The sequence below is a fragment of the Grammomys surdaster genome, unplaced genomic scaffold (genome assembly GCF_004785775.1).
Source record: "Grammomys surdaster isolate TR1022 unplaced genomic scaffold, NIH_TR_1.0 242, whole genome shotgun sequence".
Lineage (NCBI taxonomy): Eukaryota > Metazoa > Chordata > Mammalia > Rodentia > Muridae > Grammomys > Grammomys surdaster.
Window position 1 is genome coordinate 8,046,984 of NW_021604687.1, and position 11,566 is coordinate 8,058,549.

Sequence of the window (11,566 nt, forward strand, 5' to 3'; positions counted from 1 at the left end):
AGAGAGAGAGAGAGAGAGAGAGAGAGAGAGAGAGAGAGAGAGAGAGAGAGAGAGAGAGAGACTGCATGTGCTTGTGGATCCCAGAGAGTGATGTCTGATGTCTCTGATCACACCCCACTTTGCGTTTTTTAGACAGGGTCTCTCATTGAACTTGGAGCTCACTGATTTAGCTGACTACCTGAGCATCAATCCCAGGACCTGTGTCTCTGCCTCCCTAGGCTTTTAGAGCACACCTGGCTTTTGACACTGGTGCTGAGAATTTGAACTCAGGCCATCATGCTTGCCCAGCCCCCGTCCCCTAATTCCTGATCTTCATTATGGAAAGAAATTTTCCGTTATATTTTTTTTCTTTCTGCCTGGAGTATCTCTTTTTTAATTTCTTATTCATTTGTTTATTCAGTCATTCATTCATTACTTATCTATTTAAAGATGCTGTCTTGATAAGTTTCCCAGGTTGGTCTCAAACTCACAGGCGAGATGATCACCTGTCACAGCCTCCTGAATGCTAGAACAACTGACATGTGCCTTTATGGCAGGACTATGGAGACAGCCCCTCCCATAGCAAGACTAATCTGCCTTCATGTGAGTCAGAACACAGTTTTCCAGCTTCATCCAGTACCCGTTGGTGTTCATATCTAAATTCTGTTGAACAGACAAATCACATCTATCCATGCAAAAAAATACAGCTCTCATCTTAAGGGGCACAGTGGAGTTTATTCTGGAGCCATTTTGAGTGACCTTGGCCTGAAAATCTAGACGCCATGACCAAGGCAATTCTTGTAAACGAAAGCATTTAACTGTAGATTGGCTAACAGTTTCAGAAGTAAGTCCATTATCATTACAGCAGGGAACATGGTGACATGGAGGCAGACACAGTGCTAGAGAGATAGCTGAGAGTTCTACATCCTGCTCTGAAGGCAGAAACTCTGGGCTTGGCATGGGTTTTTGAAACGTCAAAACCCACCCACAGTGACACACTTCCTTTAACAAGTCCATACACCAGAATCCTTCTAATCCTTTCAAATAGCACCACTCCCTGGTAACTAAGCATTCAAATATATGAGCCTAAGGGAGCCACTCTTATTCAGACCACCACAATCCCTAAACATCTCTATCTCAGCTTTTATTTCTGCCTTTAAGTCATCAATGTGTGTTGCTTCTTCAGATGGTTCACTTGTCAACACACACATAGGCATTCTTGTTTTGCTTACTATAATGCCATAGTGACTTACTTAAATAAAATGCCCAGTGTTGCCTTCCTGTAATATACTATAATTTAATATGAAGTAATTTTAAAATACAATTTGCTGAGTGGGTTTGAAGGTCTTTGTCTCTTTTTTTTTTTTAACTAGTTCAGATCAAGGGAGTATGTATGGGTGGGTCATCGGTTTCCTTTAAACTACTACTTCAGGTCCTTCCTCAGCTGTGCTTGCACTTTGGACATAGTCTTCCAAGGCCAACTATCATCACTGATGATATATTTAAGTTTTCGTCATAATGGATTTTCACATCTTCTCATATATGGCACTTTAACAGAGTGACACTTTATGTTTTGTTACTAAATGCTGTTTGTCACTTTTCTGGTTTTATCCTTACCAATTTTAGATAAATTTGCATATGTATTGTTCTCAAACACCCTGGCACTGCATCTTTGCCTCTCTCTCTCTCTCTCTCTCTCTCTCTCTCTCTCTCTCTCTCTCTCTCTCTAAGTTTCTACTCTCCTTGTCTTTTAGAAAACATTTTAATGATTATATTTCTTTTGCATTGTTTAACCTCACCCCTACCCCCCTTAAGTCTCCATCACCCCTACCATGCATACTCTCCTTCCTGAGGTTTCCTTTCCCACACTTGCGTCTTCCTGTGTTATGAGACCTTTGATTTTAACCAGAATTGTCTGTTGGCCATGGACTGGGAGCTATGCATTTCAACTAAAGATGATGACTGTTGTCCAACCCAAATGTATCAGTTACAAGTGATGCAGTGACAGTGGAGGGCATGAGCCCCTTCCTCCATCCATGATTAGCCCTGGGCAGACCCAGGGTAGGTAACCATAGCAATGCCCTGCAGTCAGCATCTCCTGTCTCCTCCTCTGTCTTCTGACTCTTATGTTCTTTTTTCATCTCCCTGTTACAATGTCCCCCGAGTCCTCCAGATGGTTCTAGAAGTCTGTACCATCTCTACACTCAGTTTCTTTTCTGACTTTTGTCACAAGTGACATTGCCTGGACTTTAATCTTTTCTTGTGACTACAACCATAGCTATCCCTGTCCTTCTGTTGCTTTAGCTGCATTCTGTCTGGATATGGAGTGTCTTCTTACAGTGAGTGCCTAAGAGTTTGCTTTTACATTATGGTGATTACTAAGACCTTATTTTCAATATGTATGTATATGCTTTGGGGACCCCTTTACCAAAAAGTTACATTGATTTTTTTAAAAACAATATAATTTGTAGGTTAAAATTACTTATAGTAAATTAATAAAGTACTTAATTTGTGGATTAATTACAAGTTATAAATTTATAGTAATTAGATGCTAGCAACCAAAGCATTTACTGGAGTAGACTTTAGCTATATATTTGAGACTTTCTGGATACTACTACTTGATAAATTCCCAATGTAGAGATGAATTCAGAATCATTGAGTGGTATTCTAAAATTGTGCCCCAGTTTTTAGCTGCAGCATTGAAATACAAGTTACAAAATGCTTATTGCTTTACTTACTTACTTACTTACTTACTTACTTACTTACTTTTTGAGGGGTGGCATCTGCACGCCATGGTGCACCTGTGAAGGTCAAAGCACAATTTTCAAAAGTCAGTTCTCTCCTCCTAGCACATGGGTCCCATAGATTGAGTGTGAGTCCTCAGGCTTGGCAGTAGATACTGCTGAGCCATCTCATTGGCCCTGAAATACTACATTTTAGTGTGCTTGTCCCATCTGCTTTGGAGAATAGCATTTTAAAAGTCTTGTAATTCTGTGAGCTTTCGATTTATGTATTGTTGTTGGCTGTGTCATTGTGTGTCTGTAGTTCAGGGCTATCATACTTTTCTGATAATTGCTTCATCGTTCATTAATTATCTTCTTATCCCTAGGATAGTGTTATCTTTCTTCTCTCTGTTGTCTAATTCATATATTTCTCTAAAGTTCATTTGGTCATTGTGCTGAACAACCGTAACCTTTACCTTACACCTTTCTTAGCTGTTGTCGTTTAACTGTGTTTTCCCTACATTACATATATTCTAAGTGTTCAGCTGAAAGTTTCACCGATCTCTCATTTTTATAGTTACAGATAAACTCTGACATGGCTCCCTTTGTGCCTTCACTGGGGATTTCAGGATTTCCAGAATGCTCTTTGCTACTGTCTTCCTCTCCAGTTACCTCTGCACTTCCAGCATGTACATCTTAGTCAATGTTGTGATCCTCCCTGTGGTCATAGCTGCCATCGGTTTCCACACCATTTTTTGTTTGACCTACACATCCATTCCTTTCTTGGCCCATCGCTGACAGCCACCTCCGATGCTTTCCTGGCCTCCTTTAATAGCCACCGCATGGGCGTCTGCAGCTGATGAACAATTTTAGCTCTTTCATCCTCATGCAAATGAAAGTTGGAGCAAATTTTTAGATCGACGCTTTCTTGCATTCTGAAGAAGACAAACCATTCTCTCCTGTTGCCACAGGCTATAACTTGTCCTTCAGCAGAAAACCTTCTTTCTTCTGATTGCTTTTAGCACTTTAGTATTTTCCCTATGATTTATGGACACCAAGTCATCTTATTTGTATGAACACTGTACTGTAATTCTCTCTACTTTTAGCAGCTGTGGTAAATCTAAACAAATTCTGATTCCTGTTCTCACTATTCAAAGAAAACACCTTTATTAGGAGACCCAAGGTTTCAGTCCCTAGAGCCATGTGGAGTTAGGAGACCCAGGTTTCAGTCCCTAGAGCCATGGAGAGTTATGTACCTATATTGTTCTTTGATGACACTGAACAAAGTCTCATATTCAGGCCTGATGCTCTACTAGCCAGCCATAGGTGACACCTCAGTGCTTGAATGACACACTCCTTCTTTAGTCTGGCATCGGCAGTCTACCACATGTTAGGCTTCATGGGCTTTTAAGACAGATTTGCTGTGTATATTTATTCAGTGGGCGTGTCCTCAAGGAAGTCCGTGACCATACATGAATTAATTATCCTTGACATACAACTGTAGAACCTCAGAAGGCTGTTGCTGCCGTTAGTGAACGCAGCCTGCATTGCTGATCCCATATGTATACATTTTGAAAATACAACTGTGTTGTCAGCTTTGTAGAAAAGCATCCTGGTTTATCATTTGCAGAAATTAATACCCATATAGGTCCAGAAACATTGAATTTATTTTTTTTATCATTTGTACAAGGTTAACACACTGTATTAAATATGTAGGGTCTTAAACACTGTGATTTAATTGCAGAAAGTAATAAATCGCTTTCTAAAACCACTATAACACTTTTGTCAGATAAAGATTCTAGGTGGGAATATCCAGGTGACATAAATGTCCCCTGGTCCATAAAAGCTGGCCCCATGGCACTAGCAGGGTCATAAGCAATTCCCTTCACTGAGCTACCCAAGCAGGAAATCTCACAGAAAGCCACTCTCAGAGAAAAGCTTATGAAAAAATAATAAAACTAATTGATAAATATACATCTTGGAAGATGGCCTGGTAAAGGAAGAATCTTCATCTCCTCCAAAATATTCTCAAGAAACCAAACAATATGTCCACACATAACAAAACAAACTTGAAAACTCAGTGATGGGGCTTCATGCTCACCTCCCCACTCTATGCCAGGACTCTGTCAGACTGCTGCTTGTGGAGGTCTTGTGCTGTCACAATTGCTCTGAAGTTTTGTGTATACCCACTAGCTGAGCCTTTGCTTGGTAAGCATGAGAACCTGAGTTCAAATCCCCATAACTCATGTGGAGAGTCAGGTGGCCTGCATGCCTATAACCCAGTGCAAGGACAGGAGGACTGCTGTGACTGACCAGGCTGCTACCCTAGCTCCAGGTTCAGTGAAAGACCCTTTTTCAAAAGAATAAGGTAGGGAATAGGACAGGATACCCAGCATCCTCTGCTGTACTCCATACCAGTGCATGAATGCACACACGCAAATGTGTCCATGCAAAACACACACACACACATACACATATACATACATACATACATACATACATACACACATGCACACAATCTCTCACACATACACACACATACACACACACACATTCTCTCATACATACATACACACACACTCACTCACACACACACTTTTTTAGAGCATTAGAAAAGTTCAAGGAGCATGTCCATGGTAGACCACTTGTCTAGCATGTGTGAGGGCAAATGTTTATTCCCTAGAACCACATATAGGTTGATAGTTGCAAAATGATTCACCACAGTCTTAACATGGAGTCTTAAGCAGGCAGAGCATTACTCTTTCAGCTAGAAACATGGGAGGAAAAGCACTCCAGGAGAGAAGAAAATGGATAACTGCCTGATACCATAACATACCTGGTGTTGTAAGGGATAAAAAGAAAGAGTGGCCCAAGGTGGAGAGAAAATAGGGAAAGGTGAAAATCTACCCCATGAGGTGCCCAGCTTCTGACAAGTCATGTGTTATCTCCTGCAGCACATGTGACTTCTCTCACTGAGATTCTCTTGTTGGCTTCAGGCAGCGTTTGACCTTTGCTGTTGAGAGCCTCTGTTAGTGATGCTTCAAATATCGTATTAAAATGCAAGTAAAAGCAATCCCAATTGTGTGTGTATGTGTGTGTATGTGTGTGTGTGTATGTGTATATGTGTGTATGTTTGTATGTGTGTGTATGTGTATATGTATGTGTGTATGTATGTGTGTGTATGTATGTGTGTGTATGTGTGTATATGTGTGTACATATGTATGTGTGTATGTGTGTGTATGTATGTGTGTGTATGTGTGTGTATGTGTATATGTGTGTGTATGTGTATATGTGTGTATGTTTGTATGTGTGTGTATGTATATATGTATGTGTGTGTGCATGTGTATGTGTGTATGTATGTGTGTGTTTGTGTGTATATGTATGTGTATGTGTATATGTGTGTGTATGTGTATATGTATGTGTGTGTGCATGTGTGTGTATGTGTGTATGTATGTGTGTGTGCATGTGTATGTGTGTATGTATGTGTGTGTTTGTGTGTGTATGTATGTGTATTTGTATATGTATGTGTGTGTGCATGTGTGTGTATGTGTGTATGTATGTGTGTGTGCATGTGTGTGTATGTGTGTATGTATGTGTGTGTTTGTGTGTGTATGTATGTGTATGTATGTATGTGTATGTGTGTATATGTGTGTATATGTGTGTGTATATATGTATGTGTGTGTATGTATGTGTGTGTATGTATGTGTGTGTATGTGTGTGTGAGTGTGTGTGTGTGTGTGTGTGTGTGTGTTGCATGCCCACCTTTTCCTCTTCTAAAGATTTCTACTGTGGCCTCTTTCTCTCATTCCTGAGTGCTCATGATCTTCACTCCGTCTCTCAGACACAGACGTCCTTCCCTTGACTATCAGCAGCTTACTTGTCAGGCCTCTTCCAACTTGCAGGTCCTCATCTTTGTGAGACTTGACACTGAACTATCTTTCCTGTGGGTCTCACTACCTCTCTATCTACATGGGATTTAAAATCCAAGCTCACAGTTGTTAAGTTCATCCTCTGTGCCACGGTGGCTCTGGTCACCCTCTAAAGATGGAATTGCATCCTTCCTGTGTTACAGATTGCTCATATAGTTAACCATGCCCAGGACTAACTGGCACTTGGTTGTCAAAACCTTTCTTATCCCCCAGCTTCTGACTCATAGGGTTTATAAGTGGTGTGACAGTGAGTCATGTTGCCCTCCACCTTGACTAGGTAAGTGAGGTCTTTTTGCCTGAAGACAGTTCAGGTAAATGACAGATGTTGGGATGTACTCACTCAGTCCACTGTCCCTCAATAGCTTAGGAGCTGGGAAGGAACGGAAGCCATCTTGTTTATATCTGATATGAAGAAGAACCTTCCATACACCAGAAACCACAAATGTTTATAAGATGAAAAGAGGGTGTGAAAGCAGGAAGTGAGGGAGGGAAGAAAGGAGGGAGGGTGAGAAGGAGAGAGGAAATGACAGAGAGAGGGACAGACAGAGAAGAAATACAACTTGAAGCTCTGTGTATTACCCGGATACTCTGTGCCTTGTTTCTAGAACTTTCTTTTTACTTCCTGGTCTCATAGACATTTCTGAGAAGTACCACTGTACCACCCCTAGGCAGCCACCCCTAAGCAGCAGCTGTCCTTGCCACTGCCTGTGAAGCTTGGTCTAGTAATTTCTACATGGCATTGTGTGCACGTTACTTACTAAACATTAAGACTTGTATTTTGAGATGACTGGAGAGTCACCCTACCTTCTTCCATGGGACAATGCAGAAGACCTTCAATGGATCCTAAAACCCTCTCCAGAACTGTGACCCAATACATTTCTGACCATTAAAAGTTGCCGTATCTGTGGAATTCTGTTACAACAGAGCCTACAGACTAAGGCTGTACACTTAAGGCTACAGACCAAAATGTATAACCAAGACAGAGCGGGGAACATGGGCAGCCATGGAGCTGGTCACAGGTATCACTTTGTCATTTCAGAGTGCTGTAGGCAGCATCACACAGAGGTTCCTTTGAAGACTCTCTTCTCCACTTACAGAATTCCCTCCATTTCCACCCTAGCTGTTGCATGTCCCATTGGCACCTTTTGTCACTCGATGGCATCCCATGGCCTCTGTGAGGCAGCTGAACTTCACGGACAGGTGTCTGGGCAGTTTCAGCTGAGCTGTTATAAATGATGCTTCTGTAGTCATTCATGAAGAGTTGTATATGTATACATGTGTGTGCAATATATTATATACACATGTTTATATAAATTTATATAAAATATTTATATAAGTATATAATATATATAATGAACTTAATTTTATTTTTATAAATAAAATTAAGTGTGCATTGGTATAAGGGTGTCAGTTCCCCTGGAACTAGAGTTACGACAGTTTTGAGTTGCCATGTGGGTACTGGAATTGGACCCACATACTCTAGAAGAGCAGTCATTGCTCTTAACTGCCAAGCCATCTCTCCAGCCCTCATGAAGAACTTTTATATGATTCTTAATTTCATTCTATGTGATACATCTAAGAATTCAGTTTCAGCAATGTCTTCTGGACATGACAGGACCACAAAGCTCATGAATTCCACAGTAGTCATGGTTGCCTATACAAGACCTGCCCCAGGTCAAGTCAGTTAGCATTCCATATGGGAACAGAGGCCTCGTTAGCTGAGGTGCTGCTGACAGCCGATGGCTTCTTGGGCAGAGAGAATTAGTTTTCTTTACTTGCGTGGCCCTTGGTCTGTAAACCATGTTCCAGTAGATGGAGCCACACCCATGAATATACGGGCAGTACATATATTGATATGAACATATACACATACATATACAGAACAAGTGGGCTACAAGAGAAAAAAGGAGGGCACAAAGTTGAGAGGAGTGGGAACAAGCAAGGGACCTGAGAGAAGGGAGACAGAGTTTCTCTGTGTAGCCCTGGCTGTCCTGGAACTCACTCTGTAGACCAGGCTGGCCTCAAACTCAGAAATCCTCCTGCCTCTGCCTCCCAAGTGCTGGGATTAAAGGCATGCGCCACCACTGCCCAGCTCAACTTCATCCAGATATTGACAAACACCTTTCTCCAGTGCATTGCATGCAACAGATGGCCAGTGGACGATCATCAAATGCACTGATCAATGTTCACTGTCCCATCTTACCAGGAAATGTCTCAAATACATATCATAGCACTTGACAGGAAAATCAGCGCTACTAAGTGCTTTTACTGTAGACTCACTGGTGGTTTCCAGGTGTCTGGAAAGGGCTGACAGTGGGCTCCAGGTCTGTAGTGAGAGCCGCCAATGGCTCTAGCTACACACAGAGAGCATGGGTCGCTAATAAGGCAGTCGTGGCTGGCAGAGACAGTCTGACTGATAGGAGAGCAACTCCAAACATCATGCTGTTGTAGAGGTAGCCTTAGGGGTGTGCATGTAGACCCAAAGCTCTGAACTCTACCTTCTACCTCATAGCACCTTGGACATCTTTGTTTGTGGCTCTGAGACTCCGATTTTTCATTTGAAAAAAACAAGACCACTTGTAGCGCCCCGGGGCGGCCCCATGGAAACCCAAGCCCTGGTCCCTCGCGTCTCGCCAGGCTTCGTGAGCTTCGACAACCCGGCCAGCGCGCAGACCGCCATCCAGGCCATGAACGGCTTCCAGATAGGCATGAAGAGGTTTAAGGTGCGCTGAAGCCAAAGACGTTAATCGCCCCATACTGAGCTCCTCCGGGAGCGTCCCCCGGAGGAGACCAGGACTCTCACATGGCAGGATGCTGAACGGGCTACATTAAAAACAAGCCTCTTTCTCTCTCTATTTATAAATGAGAACTGTTGGACGACAACTTTGACATATCAGCCAATACCAATCAAGCTGAAGACTCCAGACACTCTGTGTGACTGTAACATTTCTTCAAGGAAAGTATAGCGTCTATGGAGTGCGGAGGAGCTCGTGTTGGGGAAAAATATACATGACCTAAAGATGACGACAAAGAAGAAAAGTGATATAAAACAAACAAAAAACACGCGCTTTAAAATGAAATAACGTGAGCCAAGCTGGGGAAGCTGAAGGGCTGGGCACTAGGAGGAGATGCTACTGCCAAGCCCTTTTGGGTCTTTCCCTGCCAGTAGGCGCCTGAGGCAGGCAGGGGCAAGTGTACAATGGGGCTTAGTCTCCAGCAGGCATCTGGGAGGCCGCCACTGGGCGGCTCTATTTGTCATTCCTTTAGCTATTTAGGGACCAAAGGCTTTTTATTGCAGATGTGTAGCTCTGTCAATTAGAGGTGGGATGGAGACCAACCACCTTCCTGCTTCCTGGCTGTTCTTGAAACAGCTTAGAGAGATTCTATGAAAATGTAATATACATAAATAAATAAATAAATAAAAAAGAAAAGGAAAGCAGGAAAAAATAATGCTTCAACGCTTTTAAAACAGCAAGATACTAGTTCTTTGATACTTTGAGAGGCGCTTTGGTTACCCCGATTGAAGTCTCTGAAACTTTCCTATGGTTTTCTGTATTATATGTCTGGATGGAGCTGTTTAGATAAATTAATTGGTGGATATTTGGGGAAAGCAACAAAAATATTAAGTCATTAAGCATGAAGAGAACACGAGGGGACCAAGGGGACTTCGAAGGCAAGGTGATTAGTGCGAAAGTCTGTAAATACTTCTAATCCTTCCCCCTCTTAAAATCATAATAGTTGTACAGAATTTTAAAAGGAAAATTTTAAAATACCTATATTATAGAAGAAGAAAAATTAAAGGAAAGCAAAAAAACCAAAAAATTTAAAAAGAGAAAAAAGGAGAAAAACTAAAAACCTTATAGAAATTAGCGTTATGCTAAAAATCCCAGATTTTTGTAGGACTGGACTTCTGTAGAGTTTAGACTGAGCATCGATCCCGTCTCCCCGCGAGTGCTCTTGGACTTGGTCCCCAAGGGCCAGGCCAGACTGTCCAGACCTGCAGGCTCCAGCCAGCGCTGTTTGAAAGAGTCCTGCCACCTCTCGCTTCCCAGGGAGCTGAGCGCATGCGCGCGCGCTCTGCCCACCTCACCTCTGCTTCATTCTGTGCTTCTTCGCTCTGCCTTCTGTGCTTGTTCTGGAGACTTTCCAGGCCAGGGAGAACTGGGAACTTTTCATCTTCAAACAACTAAACACAGACACCACAAAACCTTAAACAAGAGAGAGAAAACAATCTTTGAAGAATTTCTGAAACTGTTTACAAGACATTTTTAAAAACAGGGATGTTTAAATGATGCCAGCTCTCATTTTTCTGAAAATAAATTTGCATATTTTGTAGGACTTTTAGTTGTAATGGTAGAGAAAAAACAAGGAAAATTATTTAATGAAAGCACGATATTTATCTTTGGTAAATGACTTTAGAGGAGTTACAGTGCTTAAAAAAACTCAGAATCAGTAAAACACTGAATTATTTAAGAACACATATATTTTAAAGTATAACGTATTTATTATAATTGATTTGCACCCTTGGGAAGGCTTATTTTGCATTCTGCCTCAAGAGCTTCTCACTGATGTCCGTCTGGAGGCCGGGGCGGTCTTGGAACTACCTTTTTTTTTTCCTTTAGAACAGCAAAATTCTGGTTGCTCTCAGGACTCCTATCTTTTCTTTTGGTCTATTTTGTTGTTTTACTTCATTTAGTTTTTTTCTTTCTCTTGACTCCTCCTTTTAGGATGTCCAGATGTTGTAGGGGAAAAAAAAAGCATCTGCAGTTCAATACAACTGCTCTTTTCACACTGACTCCCTAAAACTCCTTGTAACCTTCTGTAACTATTGGATGACGCTTTCTCCAGCTTAGCCCTTAATAAAGCACAGTTAAGGAAGAAAGAGAGGGAGAGAGAGGGAGAGAGAAGGAGAGAGAGAGAGAGAGAGAGAGAGAG

General features: G+C 41.8%; 1 protein-coding gene and 1 long non-coding RNA gene across 2 annotated transcripts in view; one reads left to right on the forward strand and one right to left on the reverse strand.

Annotated features, from left to right (window-relative positions):
- The window catches only part of Dpp6 (dipeptidyl peptidase like 6), a 613,823-nt gene that overhangs the window by 410,657 nt on the left and 191,600 nt on the right, over positions 1–11,566 (forward strand). The gene's annotated exons all lie outside the window — the stretch shown is intronic.
- The window catches only part of LOC114627112, a 10,539-nt gene continuing 1,727 nt past the window's right edge, over positions 2,755–11,566 (reverse strand). The window contains exons 2-3 of the long non-coding RNA XR_003712333.1: positions 10,722–10,839; positions 2,755–2,780 (exon numbers count right to left, since the gene is read on the reverse strand). This is a non-coding gene — a long non-coding RNA (uncharacterized LOC114627112). The remainder of the gene's footprint in view (positions 2,781–10,721; positions 10,840–11,566) is intronic.